Here is a 17,500-nt window from a genome sequence, read left to right as displayed (position 1 = left end):
ATCACGGACAGCCTAGTACTGATCAGAGATGCCATCTGTTATGCGAGAGACAGAAACATGCGGCTTATAGTCCTAAATTTAGATTTTGAGAAAGCTTTTGATCGGGTCTCGCACCAGTACCTCTTCAAGGTACTGCAAAAAATGGGATTCCCTGAAAGGTTTCTAGCTTGGGTGGGATTGCTGTATGGGGACATCACCAGCAGAATCCTTGTAAATGGGCATTTGTCAAGAGCAGTGGGAGTACACTGCGGCGTCCGTCAGGGATGTCCATTATCTCCCCTCCTGTTTGTGGCCTGCATAGAACCACTGGCACAGGTCTTGAGAAGGGACCAACGGATCAGTGGGGTGGGTATCCCGGGGAGTGGGGGGATGACCGCCAAGTGCGTTTTTTACATGGACGACGTTAACATTTTATGCACTGACCTTTTATCCGTTGACAGGACCCTGGACAGGACTGACTGGTACGGACGAGCCTCTGGGGCGAGACTGAACAGAACCAAGACGGAGGCCCAATTTTTCGGACCGTGGGCAGACTCAGACTTGACAGGACTACCACTGACAGTAAAAATGACTGACATACGGGTTCTGGGGGTAAAGTTTGACAGAGAGGGAGGTGGTAGTGGCAATTGGACCGGGATTTTAGCGACTGTTAGACAGAGACTGGGTTTTTGGGGACTGAGACGACTGACTTTTGAGGGCAAGGTTTTAATCATCAAGGCTGTGATTTTACCTGTCCTTTTATTAATCAGTTCTGTTTTTATCCCCCCTAGGAAAACATTATTAGCTCTGGACCGGATGCTTTTTTATTTTCTGTGGGGAAGCAAGTGGGAGAGGCTGAGGAGGGAGGTGGTGAAGAGGCCCAGGCTCAAGGGGGGTAAAGGCTTGCCTGACCTCTACTTGTTCCTGGGCAGCCGCTACACAGCGTTACATCTCACTCTTGCCAACTCCCCGGTCAGAAACAAGACCCAGGCCCTCGCACGGTTCTGTCTGGGGTCTTACCTCAGGTCTCTGAGGCTGATCCCAGTTGACCTGCGAGCCCCAGTCTCTTTCCTGCTCCCCACACACTATGTACAGCTCCAAAAGTTTTTAAGACATTTTAAACTGGAAAAAGAGCCTGTCACAGTTTTAACTAAACACCGCTCTCTTCTCTCTCTTGTGCAGGAACGGGAGCCAGTGTGTCCAGTGCGCGGGCTTGCATTAGGCGAGCCCTCAACGGTTTGGCGCAACGTGGCCCATCCTGCTCTGCTGAATTGGCACCGTGACCTGTCCTGGATGGTCGCCCATGAGATCCTCCCGGTCAGGGCCGTTATGCACTCCCGGGGCATGGCGAGGACATCCGCGTGCCCCCGACCAGGCTGCGGCCAAGAAGAGTCGGTGAGGCACTTGCTCTGGGAGTGCAGAGCCGCACGGGACCTGTGGAAGGAAGCAGGCCCCCTGATCTCCCCACGCCTGCCAGCAGGGGAGGACCTAACGCCCCAGCTCGTGCTGTATGGGGTGGGCCGAAGGCCTATTCAACCAAAGGCCTTCACACAACTCTGGCCCACCCTCACGTGTCTGAAGGATGCACTGTGGTCCTCCCGCAACCTGCTGGTGGGGAAACAGGTAGAGACCACCCCCCAGGCACTGGCTTTCGTAGCCACGGAAGCCCTGGGGTGGTACGAACGACAGGGGGCCTCGACCCCAGGCGAAGGGTCCCCCACAACACCCAAGGTCCCGGCGGCCACGGCCTGACAGCACTGCAGAGCCTAGGGGTACAGAGTCGATTCAGGAAGAGCAGGAGGAGGCTTTTTTGATAAGGACTCACCCCGTTTTTGTACAAAGGACCGAAGACAGCTCACAGGAAGTGAGCTACAATCATCAATGCCATGACACCAGTATTATGAAAGAGCCATAAACTATAATATATAAGAATCATAATGTTAAGATACCATAATCCAATTGGTAGCATATTACATGGCAAATTCACGCTTACTGTATCATTTATAATGTTATAATGGGTGTTACTGGTCATTTCTATTCTTTGGGTGGCAAATTTCACAATTTAAGTTTCTCAACACGTTCACAAATGGTGGCTTTGATCACATTTTTAAGGTTTAGGTTGTTTGATGTTCATAGCTAGCTAGCAGCACACGCAAACGTTGTTGTGCAAATCTCAATTCACCCACCATCAACACCAACAATCTCTCTATTCAGGCCTTATGATTTTGTCTCTGTATTTCATATAGAATTGGAAAACCAGACAGAGCGATGATTTGGCTTTCCTCCATCTTTTTTGGGTTGTGCTGGCCCGGGACTAATGACAAGCAGGACTATGTTTCATGAACGGAAGATTTTCAAGCAAACATCTGCTCCTCACCTGATTGGTTAACGGCAGCGGTGGCCGTGTGTCAATTTGCATAAAAGTAGAGCAAATTTAAACTTTTTCCTATCGCTCTGCTAGCAGGGTTTGCGCCACTCATCTTCCCACAATCCCCTCCACGGCGCTCCCGTTAAAAAAAAAGGAATGGGGGGGGTGGAACTTCGTCTGGCAATTTCAGAAGTGGTGGAAATCCTATGTTACAGTCTATGGCGCGAACCGAATGACAAAAACAGGAACGCAAGGCTTTATGGTTAGGATTTTTACAGAAATGTTTGGTGATCAACTAGGAATGCGTTGGATATCGACCGGTTGGTGACCCCCGCCCTATGGGCACGACACCTCTGCGTAGGACGATGTTATGTATTTGGTAATTAATGATTGTATGTTGTGTTCAATCATTTATGCAATGTGCTATTATGAGTTACATTCTTCTTATTAGCTAGCTAGTTTGGCCTCTATCCTGTTATTTCTTTGAGGAATAAACACAATAAAATGTATAATATTAGCAATTAATGTGATTGTTAATCAATGTGAATGTGGCAGATCTTTTGCCCAATTATTGTTGAAAGAGCATGATCTGATTGGTCAAAAGACCAATTAGTGGAAAAAGATCAGAATTGGGGCTGACTTTATAAACCATTCACCGACCACAATACAATGACCCGCCCACGTCTTCATTCAAATTAACGATTGATTAAGCATCGACGTTGATCTGAAGCCATGAGTTGAAAATGGCTAATTCATTCATTCCCACCAGTCCATCCAATAACGATGATACTTAATGGAGATTCATAATGGCGCCGGAGGGGATGGCTGCCGTTTTACGGGCTCCTAACCAACTGTGCTGTTATTTATTTATTTTTCGCATTGTTTGTAACTCATTTCGTACATAATGTTGCTGCTACCGTCTCTTATGACAATAAAGACCTTCTGGACATCAGAACAGCGATTACTCACCTCGAACTGGACGAAGATTTTTTCTTTAATGAGTCCGACGCGAAGGATATACTGCTTTGTCGAGACAAGGCCCAAACCACCGTCATCAGCGTGAAGAAAAGATGGAGGAGAAGGGGTAGGAGGGCGGGGGTCGGAGGTCGGGCTGCCTTCTGAGAATTCATAGGCCAGTGAGTAAACCTCCACTACCGTTCTATTGGTGCCTTGTCAGAATTTGCAGACGAGCTACCCTCGGTATTATTGGCCAACGTGCAATCATTGGAAAACAAACTGGACGATCTACGATTAAGACTAACCTACCAACGACGACACGGATAACATAGAGCTGGCTGGGTTTTCCATCGCATCGGCCGGACAGAGAAGCTACGTCTGGTAAGACGAGGGGTGGTGGTGTGTGTCTATTTGTCAATAACTGCTGGTGCGCGATGTCTAATATTAAGGAAGTCTGGAGGTATTGCTCGCCTGAGGTAGAGTACCTTATGATAAGCTGTAGACCACACTATCTACCAAGACAGTTCTCACCTATATTATTCGTAGCTGTCTATTTACCACCACAAACCGATGCTGGCACTAAGACCGCACTCAACGAGCTGTATAAGGCCGTAAGCAAACAGGAAAACGCTCATCCAGAAGCAGCGCTCCTAGTGAACGGGGACTTTAATGCAGGCAAACTTAAATCCATTTTAACTCATTTCTACCAGCATGTCACATGTGCAACCAGAGGGGGGAAAAAATCTCTAGAACGCCTTTCCTCCACATGCAGAGATGCATACAAAGCTCTCACTCGCCCTCCATTTCGCAAATCTGACCACGATTCTATCCTCCTGCTTACAAGCAAAAATTAAAGCAGGAAGTACCAGTGACTCGCTCAATACGGAAAGTGGTCGGACGATGCGGATGCTACGCTACAGGACGGTTTTGCTAGCACAGACTGGAATATGTTCCGGGATTCATCCAATGGCATTGAGGAGTATACCACCTCAGTCACCCAGCCGCGAGCTGCCCAGTGACGCAAGCCTACCAGACGGGCTAAATGCTTTTTATGCTCGTTTCGAGGCAAGCTAAACTGAAGCATGCATGAGAGCACCAGCTGTTCTGGACGACTGTGATCATGCTCTCCGTAGCCGATGTGAGCAAGACTTTTAAATAGGTCAACATTCACAAGGCTGCGGGGCCAGACGGATTACCAGGACGTGTACTCAGAGCATGCGCGGACCAACTGGCAAGTGTCTTCACTGACATTTTCAACCTGTCCCTGGCCGAGTCTGTAATACTACATGTTTCAAGCAGACCACCATAGTCCCTGTGCCCAAGAAAGCGAAGGTAACCTGCCTAAATGACTACCGCAACGTAGCACTCACGTCGGTAGCCATGAAGTGCTTTGAAAGGCTGGTCATGGCCCACATCAACACCATCATCCCGGAAATCCCACTCCAATTCGCATACCGCCCCAACAAATCCACAGATGACGCAATCTCAATCGCACTCCACACTGCCCTTTCCCACCTGGACAAAAGGAACACCTATGTGAGAATGCTGTTCATTGTCTACAGCTCAGCGTTCAACACCATAGTGCCCACAAAGCTCATCACTAAGCTAAGGACCCTGGGACTAAACACCTCCCTCTGCAACTAGATCATGGACTTCCTGACGGGCCGCCCCCAGGTGGTAAGGGTAGGCAACAACACATCTGCCACGCTGATCCTCAACACGGGGGCCCCTCAGGGGTGCGTGCTTAGTCCCCTGCTGTACTCCCTGTTCACCCACGACTGCGTGGCCAAGCACAACTCCAACACCATCATTAAGGTTGCTGACGACACAACAGTGGTAGGCCTGATCAACCGACAACGATGAGACAGCCTATAGGGAGGAGGTGGCAGTGTCGTGCCAGGACAACAACCTATCCCTCAACGTGAGCAAGACAAAGGAGCTGATTGTGGACTACAGGAAAAGGAGGGCAGAACATGCCCCCATTCACATCGACGGGGCTTTAGTGGAGCGGGTCGGGAGTTTCAAGTTCCTTCGTGTCCACATCACCAACAAACTATCATGGTCCAAACACACCAAGAAAGTCGTGAAGAGGGCACTATAAAGCCTTTTCCCCCTCAAAAAGTTATACAGCTGCACCATCGAGAGCATCCTGACCGGTTGCATCACCGCCTGGTATGGCAAATGCTCGGCATCCGACCGTAAGGCGCTTCAGAGGGTAGTGCGTACGGCCCAGTACATCACTGGGGCCAAGCTTCCTGCCATCCAGGACCTATATATTAGGCGGTGTCAGAGGAAGGCCCAAAAAATGGTCAAAGACTCCAGTCACCCAAGTCATAGACTATTCTCTCTGCTATCGCACGGCAAGCGGTACCGGAGCACCAAGTCTAGGTCCAAAAGACTCCTTAACAGTTTCTACCCCCAAGCCATAAGACTGCTGGACAATTAATCAAATGGCCACCCGGACTATTTGCATTGACCCCCACCCCTTTGTTTTTACACTGCTGCTACTCGCTGTTTATTATCTATGCATGGTCACTTTACCCCTACCTACATGTACAAATTACCTCGACTAACCAGTACCCCCGCACATTGACTTGGTACCGGTCTTAACTGCATTGTTGGTTAAGGGCTTGTAAGTAAGCATTTCACAGTAAGGCCTACACCTGTTGTATTCGGCGCATGTGACAAATAGAATTTGATTTGATTTTGATTTGATTGATTTGGACTGGCGATGAGAGCATATGGACAGTATCTCCGACTACATCGAGTCGCTGTCAGTCGATAAGTCTAAAAATGTAAATTATTTAACCCTTACCATGCACCTATGTTTGTCCTCTGTAGTTGCGTGCCTTTCTTTGATTGCTGAAATCCATACTTTTTCCATTTAAAAAAGGTTGGAGGGGGGTTGACCTTGCCACGAAACTGTTGTTTTCTCATGTTCTCTCTCTCTCAGCGTGTGTCCATCATTCATTATGGGGACGTACAAGGTACTACGTGTGGAGAGGGTCATGTATAATAATTGATTGATTGCTTAATTGATTGGTTGATTGATTGATAAGGCCTGATGAGGTTATTCTAGTCCTCCATCATGAGTTGCGAGGAGGAGGCGAAAGAGGAGGAGGAGCGATGAGCTTTACTGTTAATACTGTAGAAAGGCCTGTGTTTATGTACCACCAATGTAGATATACATTTCATAACAGATACCAAACATTAAGCAAATATATGGAAGAGAAGGGTAACTGCAATTAAATAAATAAAGTTATTATAAAGAAGAATATATGAATATGATTAATAAAGGTTTTCGCATTAGAACAATGGTGTCCGGTGTTTTGTTCTCATCGAGTTGGTGGTTACTCTGTTATAGGACGGGGTTCAATCCGATCACGTCACCAAATAATTGATTAAAACACACTATTTTGCAATGAAGGTCTACAGTAGCCTCAACAGCACTCTCTGGGGTAGCACCATTGTGTTGACCGGAGGACAGCTAGTTTCCGTCCTCCTCTGGGTACTAACGACATGCCACTGGCTTTGAGTATGTACAGTGGGGAGAACAAGTATTTGATACACTGCCGATTTTGCAGGTTTTCCTACTTACAAAGCATGTAGATGTCTGTAATTTTTATCATAGGTACACTTCAACTGTGAGAGACGGAATCTAAAACAAAATCCAGAAAACCACATTGTATGATTTTTAAGTAATTAATTTGCATTTTATTGCATGACATAAGTATTTGATACATCAGAAAAGCAGAACTTAATATTTGGTACAGAAACCTTTGTTTGCAATTACAGAGATCATACGTTTCCTGTAGGTCTTGACCAGGTTTGCACACACTGCAGCAGGGATTTTGGCCCACTCCTCCATACAGACCTTCTCCAGATCCTTCAGGTTTCGGGGCTGTCGCTGGGCAATACGGACTTTCAGCTCCCGCCAAAGACTTTCTATTGGGTTCAAGTCTGGAGACTGGCTAGGCCACTCCAGGATCTTGAGATGCGTCTTACGGAGCCACTCCTTAGTTGCCCTGGCTGTGTGTTTCAGGTCGTTGTCATGCTGGAAGACCCAGCCACGACCCATCTTCAATGCTCTTACTGAGGGAAGGAGGTTGTTGGCCAAGATCTTGCGATACATGGCCCCATCCATCCTCCCCTCAATACGGTGCAGTCGTCCTGTCCCCTTTGCAGAAAAGCATCCCCAAAGAATGATGTTTCCACCTCCATGCTTCACGGTTGGGATGGTGTTCTTGGGGTTGTACTCATCCTTCTTCTTCTTCCAAACACGGCGAGTGGAGTTTAGACCAAAAAGCTCTATTTTTGTCTCATCAGACCACATTACCTTCTCCCATTCCTCCTCTGGATCATCCAAATGGTCATTGGCAAACTTCAGACGGGCCTGGAAATGCGTTGGCTTGAGCAGGGGGACCTTGCGTGCGCTGCAGGATTTTAATCCATGACGGCGTAGTGTGTTACTAATGATTTTCTTTGAGACTGTGGTCCCAGGTCTCTTCAGGTCATTGACCAGGTCCTGCCGTGTAGTTCTGGGCTGATCCCTCACCTTCCTCATGATCATTGATGCCCCACGAGGTGAGATCTTGCATGGAGCCCCAGACCGAGGGTGATTGACCGTCATCTTGAACTTCTTCCATTTTCTAATAATTGCGCCAACAGATGTTGCCTTCTCACCAAGCTGCTTGCCTATTGTCCTGTAGCCCATCCCAGCCTTGTGCAGGTCTACAATTTTATCCCTGATGTCCTTACACAGCTCTCTGGTCTTGGCCATTGTGGAGAGGTTGGAGTCTGTTTGATTGAGTGTGTGGACAGGTGTCTTTTATACAGGTAACGAGTTCAAACAGGTGCAGTTAATACAGGTAATGAGTGGAGAACAGGAGGGCTTCTTAAAGAAAAACTAACAGTCTGTGAGAGCCGTAATTCTTACTGGTTGGTAGGTGATCAAATACTTATGTCATGCAATAAAATGCAAATTAATTACTTAAAAATCATTCAATGTGATTTTCTGGATTTTGTTTTAGATTCCGTCTCTCACAGTTGAAGTGTACCTATGATAAAAATTACAGACATCTACATGCTTTGTAAGTAGGAAAACCTGCAAAATCGGCAGTGTATCAAATACTTGTTCTCCCCACTGTATGTGGAGGACTCAACACTATACATGTCAGCTACTACAGCGACTGAAATGACTGCAACACTTAACAAAGAGCTGCAGTTAGTTTCAGAGTGGGTGGCAAGGAATAAGTTAGTCCTAAATATTTCAAAAACTAAACGCATTGTATTTGGGACAAATCATTCACTAAACCTTGAACCTCAACTAAATATTGTAATGAATCATGTGGAAATTGAGCAAGTTGAGGAGACTAAATTGCTTGGAGTAACCCTGGATTGTAAACTGTCATAGTCAAAACATATTGATACAACAGTAGCTAGGATGGGGAGAAATCTGTCTATAATAAAGCGCTGCTCTGCCTTCTTAACACCACTATCAACAAGGCAGGTCCTACAGGCCCTAGTTTTGTCGCACCTGGACTACTGTTCAGTCGTGTGGTCAGGTGCCACAAAGAGGGACTTAGGAAAATTGCAATTGGCTCAGAACAGGGCAGCACGGCTGGCCCTTGGATGTACACAGAGAGCTAACATGAATATGTCAATCTCTCCTGGCTCAAAGTGGAGGAGAGATTGACTTCATCACTACTTGTATTTGTGAGAGGTGTTGACATGTTGAATGCACCGAGCTGTCTGTTTGAACTACTGGCACACAGCTCGGACACCCATGCATACCCCACAAGACATGCCACCAGAGGTCTCTTCACAGTCCCCAAGTCAAGAACAGACTATGGGAGGCGCACAGTACTACATAGAGCCATGGCTACATGGAACTCTATTCCACATCAGGTAACTCATGCCAGCAGTAAAATTAGATTTAAAAAACAGATATAAATACACCTTATGGAACAGCGGGGACTGTGAAGCAACACAAACATGGACACATGCATACAAACACACGATAACATACGCACTATACACATTTTGTGTTATAGATATGTGGTAGTAGAGTAGAGGCCTGAGGGCACACACTTAATATATTGTGAAATATGTTATGAATGTATTGTAATGTTTTTAAAATGTATAACTGCCTTAATTTTGCTGGACCCTAGGAAGAATAGCTGATGCCTTGGCAGCAGCTACTGGGGATCCATAATAAATACAAATACAAATACTTCAATACAAAACCTAGGAGGCTCGTGGTTCTCACCCACTTACATAGACTTAAACAGTAATCATGACAACTTCCGGACGACATCCTCCAACCTATCAGAGCTCTTGCAGCATGAACTGACATGTTGTCCACCCAATCAAAGGATCAGATAATTAATCTAGTACTGAAAGCACAAGCTACAGCAAGCTAGCACTGCAGTGTGTAAAATGTGGTGAGTAGTTGACTCAAAGAGAGAGAAAGACAATAGTTGAACAGTTTTGAACAAATTAATTTGAAATCTGACTTCTCCTCCTTCTATGTATTCAGTTTGGAAACAATGGTGGTGTGACCAACCAAGCTTTGTCATGCAAAAATAAAAATGTTCAGGTTGAACTCTGTTCAACCCTGGCCCACCTTGGCTTGACCTGGAGATTGATTGTGGACATGGCAGGTCCACAATCAATCTCTCAAACATACCCAAGCCCAAACACTCACTCCCACCCCGTCATGCTGTAATTAAATCAGGAAGAGACGCCCAAGGAGAGACAAAGGGTCCAGCCTGAACTCTGTTCAACCCTGGCTCGATCCAGGGATATGCCTAATGATAGCCACAGGGTCACAGTCTTATTGTGAGATTTGATTGGACAATGAGTATTTGGACATGTAGGCCTATGTAATCCAAGGGGCCAGGGTTCTGTTATAGAAGCACAGTTTTGACTGCTCCCACGGTCTTGCTTCTGCCCGGCCCAGAAATACAACTTCCATAGACAGCCACATAGAAAAGTCAGATTTGAAAATTCCTACTAAGACACTTTAGTCAAAACCTTTGTGCACAAAACACAATAAAACTATTATAAATAATTGTCGGTGAGACCGATTTTGTTTCACTAACAGCGGAAGATTATCAAAATGGTATATTCATCCGACGTCTGCCATGTTTTTGGATGACGTGATGACGTCGTCACTGCTCCCTTGCGTGTCTCTCTCTCGTGCTAGTGCGCGTGTGAAGTTGGGCTTTGTAAACCTAAACCGGATGCAACCTGGATATAGATGCCCCATGAATCCGCATATGCGAATGTCAGTAAATTACGTTGAAAACAACAATCGGACATCTTGGACATAGTCTCTAGTTCTTATTATACATTAGTGACATAATCAGATTCAATGGCGGACATGAATAAAGATGGCGGCTCCCATGTACTAAGTTCACCTTACTATACAGTGCTCTCTATTATACAGTGCTCTCCATTCATCTTTTTTTGTATCTGCATTAGCACAGTAAACTTGATCCCAATTATAGCTCCAAGATGGCGGCAAAAATATAAATAAATAAATAAAATGTATTGGCACATTGAACCATGTCGCGCTCGGTAGTTTTAAAAACTGTGGGAAGTACGGACATCGTGGTTAAATAGTACAAGAGTACACCATGCTGGACAAAAATGCTTCCAGCACCTGGTTTTCCCAGGCAGTCTCCCATCCAAGGACTAACCAGGCATGACCTTGCTTAGTTTCCAAGACCGGGCATATTGAGGCTAGGCTGTAAGACAGTTACTGTATTGTATATATGATATGTTCATATGCCTCCAGCGAAGGAATAAGTCTTGGTACACTATATGAAGTTTGGCACTCGAAAAAGTGCAGTGAGAAATCATAGAAATAGTATCAATGGGATAAATAGCCATAGTTACTTTGTAACACAGGAAGATGAAGAACAAACCATGCTTTCATTTCAATGGCATATATTTGAATTTTGTGAAAATAGCAGGCCTATGAATAATGACTTCAGGCAAATACATCAAATAACGTTACCAGTACATGACTTTAGTCATTAGAATAGGCGACTGACTTGACCACCACTAGCAAGTCATCATCGACATTGACATTGACATTGAGATGAACTACCTCAAACGTAATTTCACCATGATCCTAATAAAAGAACACTAAACCAATCAATTGATTTGTCCTACTTTTTTTTTTACAACGACAGGGGGTGCACCGTTCCTGGAGGTACTGCAATACCAGGTCGATGCGTGGAGTGGACGGAGCAAGCCCCTATTCCATCTCCCTATTCCAAAAATCAATTTAATATATGGTCCCCAGATAGGGGACGTATCAGATATTAAACTGATAAGAACAGATTTTTTTTTTTTTTTTTTTTGGAAAAATAATTTTTATTTTCATTTCACATTCAAATACAAGTACAAATTCAGTGCATAACGTTGTACATAACATGGATTTACAAAAACAGTACCTTAACCGTATAAAAATAGCAAAACTCCTAACAAAGTGCTGTTCTGAGGAACCTGACCAGCTAAAAGGCCTACATTCAAGAGAAGCATGTAAACAATTGCCTCTAACAATCTCCCAAAGCTGATCTTTCAAAGGAATAAAAAACTATTATAGAAAGAAAATCATACACATATACCAAAGGGAACTCTGAATAAACCTCAGTGTATATCGAATATTTACAAAGCTTGCCTACATTTCCAATTTACATGACAGAATACAGTTATACATAGGCCTATATATAGGCTACAAAAAAAACATTTACAAAGAAGGGTATATCCCTTTCCATCTATGTTTAACAGATGTGATGCCCCACTTATCTATTTCGAATTGTATTTTTTTCCAAATTTCTTGTTTTATAAATTTAACCAATCCCGTCGGTGACCACTTGAGGGTGTCATTGACCGCACCACATCTGGCCTCCCAAAGTTTGGTCTTGATAAGGGACACCAGAGTCACTAATTCTAATAATTGCACCTTTTCCACATGTTTTAGTTCAAATTTGGCTACCCCTTCATAATCAATGTTTTTAAATATTAAAATCCATTTTAATTTTCTTCCAAACTATTTGGGCAAAAGAGCATTCCCATAAAACATGGGGAATTGTTTCAATTGCGAAACAGTTGTCCCTGGGACAAAATTTATTCAGGGTCAAATTATGATCATATAATGTTGAACGGACCGGAAGACGTCTGTGTAAAACAAGCCAATTAAAATCTTTCAGTCTGTTGTCTAAACCTTTTAGTTGTGCCCGTAGCCAGGTGGAAGGTGATATTGGTAATCGGTCTCTAGGACAACAATTTTCTATTAATTTCACATATAGCAGTCTGTGGTTGATTACATTTTCTTTTACTTTGCAGACTGGGTTTTTCCTTGCCCATTCAACTATTTTCTTAAAATGTAATGGGATAATTTCAGCTTTTGGCTTACTGTTATCCCACTCCACCATAAACCTTAACGGTATGGACAGCCAGAATTTGATTAATATATTACATTTGTGTACAGAAGACGACAAAAGACAACAAACGTTTGAGTAGAACAACGCATCTAGTTTTAGAGGAATATGAGGAAATCCCTTCCACCAGCCTCTATAGGCTGGTACATCCGATCTCTCCGGATGTACTCATATCCCCCAAAGAAATTAAACAGTACACGTATTAACATTTTCCTTAGAGACACCGGCATGGGAAACACATATGCAAGGTGGAGTAATGAAGGCAGAATGTCCGCCTTCAGCACTAACACCTTGCCACTAAAAGATAGTCGCCTCACTTTCCACAGTCCCAATCTTTTATTAAGCGAAAGTAGTTTTTCTTTCCAATTAACCATGTCATCTTTAATTTGATTTCCGAAAGATATCCCGAGCACTACCATTGGTCCTGTGCACACAGTCAAACCACATAACTGATCAGATCTCCATTTCCACTGTCCCATATATTTTATTTCTGTTTTATTCTTGTTAATCCTAGACCCGGAGGCAACAGAGAACTCATCAATGACTTTGATAACCTCTTTCAAGCTCAGGTCGTCTTGTAAATATAAAAATGGTGTCGTCTGCGTATTGTGAAATTTTTAGAATATCCCCTCCAGGTAATATAATGCCTTTGATGTTGTAATTTGTCCTAATTGCACATGCGAAAGGTTCAATATATAAAACATACAATAGCGCAGAGAGAGGGTCCCCCTGTCTGACACCTCGTAATTGCTTGATTACATTTCCAATATTCCCATTAATATTTACTCTGCTTCCCACATTACTATAAAGAATTTTTACCCATTTCATAAAATTATTTCCAAAACCACATTTTTCAGAACTCTAAACAAAAACTCATGGTTTACCATGTCAAAGGCTTTTTCCTGGTCCAAATTTACAGTATAGCTGGCAGGTGCCTTTCCTCTAAATATGCTTGAACGTCTCTGTGCAATTGCAAGTTCCAGGTTAACTTTCTCCCTACCACACCACATGTTTGGTCTAAACCAACAACATATGCCATGGCAGAAGACAGACGATTAGTTATGGCTTTACTTAATACTTTATAGTCTACACACAACATTGTTAAAGGTCTCCAATTTGCTAGTGTCTTGGGGTCTCCCCTTTTTGTAAAGTAGCGAGATTACCCCCTCGCACATTGAACCTCCCATATGCTCCAAACCAAAAATAACTCTAAATACTTCCAAAAGATGACATCCAATTAAATCCCAAAAAACTACGTAAAACTCTTTAGAGAGCCCATCCACTCCTGGTACTTTGTTATCTTTCATGCTCTTTCAGTGCCATATATATTTCATCTAAATTCAATTCCCCTTCTAATTGGTCTCTAATATCTAAAGGTATCTGCACATCCACACATTTTAAAAAAAGTAGTCCCCTTCTCATAATTAATTGTTTGCTTTTGGAATAGCTGAGAAAAATGCTGGGTAGCGACACCAAGCATGCCATCTCCATCCTCAACCGTCTCCCCGTCTTGATTCAATAAAGCCGAAATGGTCCTCCTCTTTCCCCGTGACTTAATTTGTTTGAAAAAATATGCAGAGCACTTCTCATCATTATCCCATTTATCTTGTTGACTTTTAAACATGAAATCTCGAGCTTTCTTTTCAAAAAAGGCCTGCTGCTTTTTCTGCAGGTTACACAATGTGTCTTTATCTAAACCACCACCATTCAAATTACCTTGGATGTGCAGATCTTCTAGTTCGTTCTGCAACTTATAAAAATCTTTGTATTTATTACGTGCTTTATCTTTGCAATAATTCTGAATAAAAATCTTGATTCTTAATTTTGTGCTCTCCCACCAGTCTATGACAGTAGAATAAAAGGATTTCATGGTTACACAGCCCTGGAAAAAAATACCTAAATCTAGTCTCAAATGTTTTGTCATGTAAAATACCATTATTAATTTTCCAATATCCTTTTCCAAATTCAATTGTTTTTAATTCTACTGTCACAGACAGGCAACTGTGGTCCGAATAAAAAACCGGAGTGACGCGTGCAGAGGACACACCGAGTCCACGCGGAACAAACAAATAATCTCTGCGGCTCCTCGCGCCCCTGCTGTTTCTCCAGGTGAAACCGGGATCATTTGCATGCGCCACTCTATAAGTATCCACCAAATTATATTTCTCTATGAGATTTTTTTACAAGATGCCCTCCCAGATTACCCTCGGTCATATGACACATTAAAATCTCCCCCATAATAACCTGTCTGTTTGTCATAAAAATAGCGTCTAGGTTGTTCAGCATTTCCCTCCTTTCCTTGGGTGTCGATGGTGCATATACATTAATTAACCGAAGACATTTACCCCTCCAATCAATATCTACTATTAAAACCCTCCCGTGTACTACCGAAAAACTTCCCACTATTTTTAAATCCCTATTTCCACATAGGACACCAACCCCTGTAGAATGCACCCGCCAACACTCCACCTTGACAGGGGGTACCGTTCCTGGAGGTACTGCAATACCAGGTCGATGCGTGGAGTGGACGGAGCAAGCCCCTATTCCATCTCCCTATTCCAAAAATCAATTTAATATATGGTCCCCAGATAGGGGACGTATCAGATATTAAACTGATAAGAACAGATACTACACTTGATCTTAGCCAAAAGGCCGAGAAGCGATACCGCAATGCTTTCGGAAGGAAGGTGCCGTTCTCCGACACGACAAATTCATTGACAGTTACACCAAAATGAGCTCTGTAAACATTCCGCCAAATATCAAAGATGATGGTTTTAAAAAATGGTGGCAGAGATTGGGAGTTGATCAACCTCGGGAATAGCCACTTTTGACTGTTACAATGTAACAAATTGGTAGGTTTCATAGTCACGTGGACATCCGCCCTCCAATCGGAAACGAGAGAAAGCCTTGTCGAATTAAAACCAGATTAACAGCTACATTGGAATAATAATCTATCAAATACGGGTGGGGAAAATAATTTGGAGATAACATTATTGACATAACATTTGATTTTTATATCAAATATCTCTGGTAGCAATACTGCCACAAGGGAACTGAGGTATTGTCCACTTGGCGGCGCCAGAGTTCAGAGTTCCACCGTCGCCTTGTCCAAGCTGACTATGCTGGTCAATCAAAATGCACTTGAATGTTGAACCACTTGACTTCAATACATATACAGCACATCATCAACGCTAATAATGTATGCAATTAAAAAAAAGCCTATGTGTTTTTAAATCAGTCTGTAGAGCCTTGATGATATGGCCATTGTGAGGGAGGCCTGCATAAAAGTCGTCCTCCTAAATTTACTAGAGGCCAAACTTCCACGATGTCCATGGCACTGGACTGTAATGATAGCTTGGTCTACAGTGCAAGCCTACAGAGCAGTCCTGGCTGCATAAATGTGTGATCCGCATAATAAACTTTTGCAAACATGGCATACTTTTACAATTAGGCTTACTCAGTCAATACAACACACTTCATATCATGCACATAAAATACCATTAGGCCTATTTGCATTGGAGAGCCTTTACACACGAAATACTGTATATTGATGAATAACAAATACACTGGGTTTGATTCATCCTGAAAGTTGTCATATTCAAGTTCAATCCATGAACTATTGGAATGTGGAAAAAACTGTACAATAGTGGTTGAACAATAATCCTATAAATCCTACCTGAATTCTCACTAATCATGGAACTGACAACGGTCCAGTCGTCGTTAACTGTGCGCCAGGCTCCAGGTTTAACCTGCTACATGTGGTTAAACCTGGGGGGCCAGTATGAAAAAATGTATGCACTCACTAACTGTAAGTCGCTCTGGATAAGAGCGTCTGCTAAATGACTATAGTGGCTAATATTTAACATGATACAAATGGTCAAATAAAAGCCTGGGAATATCATCAAAACATTCTAAAGCCCATACATCAACTCGGCAGGTTTAGCCCTACGGAAGCCTAGAGCTTGGGTCTCCAAATTTCATCCACGCAAATTATGAGGGCACACAATCAGAAATCTCAGTAACCGCAAAGCTATTTCTATCCTATTTCACTTTGGAAAAGGAGCCCCAATACATGTCATATTGATATGATTTTCAGTTTGCTTCCATATGGCTGGTTTCACATTCGTCTCCAGGGATCATAAGGAAGAATCATCTAAAACAATTCCCTTTCTCCAAACGGATTACTAATTTACCTAGCTCTTATCCAACACAACACTAAACAATACATTAATTGCACTATAACGGTGACAAACGGTGCCCACAAACTGTTAGGGCCTCCATAAAGCTGTCCCAACAGCAGAGTCCCAACAGCAGAGTCCCAACACCTTACCACCGCTACACCTGGCTATCAGCGGAGCCTTGTCTGGCAGCGAAACAGTTCATTCAGCCTCATTTAATGCCTTAAAAAAAAAACATAGCTGATATGGCTGACTTGATAAACAAATGTGGTTTCTACTGACAATTGAGATGTACAAACTATGGCATAAGGGGACGACGAGCGGATAAGAGGCAATCCGTAATTTTTATTAGGACATTCATGAGCAAACTAGGACAGAGGTAGTCAATATAACTATTTGTTAAGCACTTTTGAAATGTACAGCGACAGAATTCAGAACCTGGGCCGTTCTTACAGTGTTCTCCCTGTACACCAAGTCAGAACCGTAGGATAAATGAAGGGGACATATACACAGACAATGAAAGCTCTTGCAATATTCAATGATTACATTTCTCTAAAACAGGA

The 17,500-nt window shown here is 43.4% G+C and overlaps 2 non-coding genes across 2 annotated transcripts; both read right to left on the bottom strand.

The window, feature by feature from the left end:
- Positions 1 to 11,503: 11,503 nt before the first annotated feature.
- On the bottom strand, positions 11,504 to 11,687 carry LOC121563286. Its single transcript, XR_006658346.1, has one exon. It is a non-coding gene; the product is annotated as a U2 spliceosomal RNA (small nuclear RNA).
- A 3,545-nt stretch (positions 11,688 to 15,232) lies between these two features.
- Positions 15,233 to 15,423, bottom strand: LOC123483882. The gene has a single exon (XR_006658345.1). It is a non-coding gene; the product is annotated as a U2 spliceosomal RNA (small nuclear RNA).
- Positions 15,424 to 17,500: the final 2,077 nt, after the last annotated feature.

Source organism: Coregonus clupeaformis, unplaced genomic scaffold (assembly GCF_020615455.1).
Source record: "Coregonus clupeaformis isolate EN_2021a unplaced genomic scaffold, ASM2061545v1 scaf0162, whole genome shotgun sequence".
Classification (NCBI taxonomy): Eukaryota; Metazoa; Chordata; class Actinopteri; order Salmoniformes; family Salmonidae; genus Coregonus; species Coregonus clupeaformis.
The sequence above is the reverse complement of the archived record's forward strand: the minus strand, read 5'-3'. Positions and strand labels throughout refer to the sequence as shown.